Source organism: Temnothorax nylanderi, unplaced genomic scaffold, assembly GCF_030848795.1.
Source record: "Temnothorax nylanderi isolate EJ_2023f unplaced genomic scaffold, tnyl_v1.0 TNYL_tig0312_pilon, whole genome shotgun sequence".
Classification (NCBI taxonomy): domain Eukaryota; kingdom Metazoa; phylum Arthropoda; class Insecta; order Hymenoptera; family Formicidae; genus Temnothorax; species Temnothorax nylanderi.
In genome coordinates, this window is record NW_027249374.1 from 1 (window position 1) to 1,917 (window position 1,917).

At 32.7% G+C, this 1,917-nt stretch overlaps 1 long non-coding RNA gene across 1 annotated transcript; it reads left to right on the forward strand.

Annotated features, from left to right (window-relative positions):
- The first annotated feature begins 14 nt into the window (after window positions 1-14).
- On the forward strand, window positions 15-1,352 carry LOC139781035 (uncharacterized). Its single transcript, XR_011720404.1, has 4 exons — window positions 15-43; window positions 142-266; window positions 524-604; window positions 703-1,352. It is a non-coding gene; the product is annotated as an uncharacterized lncRNA (long non-coding RNA).
- Window positions 1,353-1,917: the final 565 nt, after the last annotated feature.

The following is a 1,917-nucleotide window of genomic DNA, read 5'->3' on the forward strand; positions in this document are numbered from 1 at the left end:
GTGGAGGTGGATTTTTGCGGCCGGAACAGCATGAAAGAAAGTGGTGAGTTTAATTGATTTTACGTACTATGTCACTTATGTCCAAAAATTTTCTATCTCTTCTGTCTTTACTTAATCGAATCGTTCATTTGAATGTTTCAGAAAATAACGACGCAGAAGGTGACATCGGAGCAGCGAGGGAATCCTGCGTAGCTGACATTCCGAGCAGCCTGAGAGGAGAAGGAGGCCTAGGATAGGCATCGGGCATCGGCGTACCAACACTTCTGGTAAATGTTACTTTTTATTTTTTCTAAAGATATAGAATCTCTTTTTTCGTTTGTGCTTATTCAGTTGTTACATTAAATCGGTTTCGAAATTTAAATTAGTAAAAAGAAATATTTTGAAAAATTTGATTCAAGTTGATTCTAACGTAAAGATTTTTTTCGAAGAAGTAATTTAAAATATAATATTAATCTGAATAACGAATAAGATGTTCGATGCGTGTGACAATTATTTAATCGATTCGATTATTTTTATGTTACAGAAAATATCCACGCGGGAAGGAGCAACGTTGCTTCGCATCGAGGGAACACGAGGGACATCCCGAGCAGCCTAAAAGAAGGTGGTGAGTGTAATTGATTTTCACGTACTATGTCATTTATGTCACAAATTTTCTATTTCTTCTGTCTTTACTTAATCGAATCGTTCATTTGAATGTTTCAGAAAATAACGACGCAGAAGGTGACATCGGAGCAGCGAGGGAATCCTGCGAAGCTGTGAGGTCGTATCTTACACAATTCGAGGTCGATTTTACACAATTTCCGGTTTTTCTGCTTAAACGCTTAGTCAGGCAACCCCGAAGCTAAATGTCTACATCCTATCTTGAAATAGATTACCAAAAATGAATTAGTTGTCAAAATTTTCTCGTATTTTCTCGTATTTGTAGATACGACAAATTTGCACTTCAAAATTATAATCAAATAATGAACAAGATACGACATATTTATTTTTAAATAACAATAATAAATGTTATTTAAAACTAAATATGTCGTAACTTGTTTATTTGATTACAATTTTAAAGTACGTCGTATCTATAAAAATTGCGTTTTTGCGTTTGTTTTCCACGAATAATATCAAATTAAACAATAAAGCTGTATTTTAATTCCAAATCACTATACTTTTGAAAGTAAAGCAAACTATCTTGTTTGTCGCTTATCAACAAAACAAAAATTTACGAATCCTGTAAAGTGACAGTTTTTAAGATACGACCTCCCGAAAGATATCAGTCGATATACGATAGAAACAATAAAAAATATGAACAGGAAAAGATTTTGTCATTGTTGAAATGGAATTCGAACTTGTGAAGATCTATAAACGACCAAAACATTTATGTTATTGAGTTATTGATTATTTTTACTGCCTAATCTATTGTAGGGTATATGCAAAAGTTAAGTGAAAAAGCAAAACAAATGTAATGCGTTAAACATATTTTAATGTACGTTGCTTTTTAGTATTATATTAAGTGTTATTTGCAATTGGGAACAAAGTTCTTTGGAAATTTTAAACGTCATCGCAGGTGATGACCATTACATGATTATAGGGAAGATAAGTATAGGAAGATTTTTCAATTTTAAAATATTTATTGTTATTTTATAATAAAACATTACATTTACATTCTCTCACTTTATGAGATTTTACATTATTTTATATCACGTTTCACTTTATTAATAATTGGATTTGCCACAAAAAACCCTGTCTATTTTAGAACTATTTTAGGTTAATAAGCATATTAACAATAGATTGCGACAATTAGAAAATAGAAGGGACTTGAGTACTAATTCCGAACGCGACAGCACGTTTGATGTACGCAGATGTGTGGTGATCCCTTATGTGAAGGGCTTAAGCGCGGGCATACGGGGTACTCTTGAGAGAGTCCGC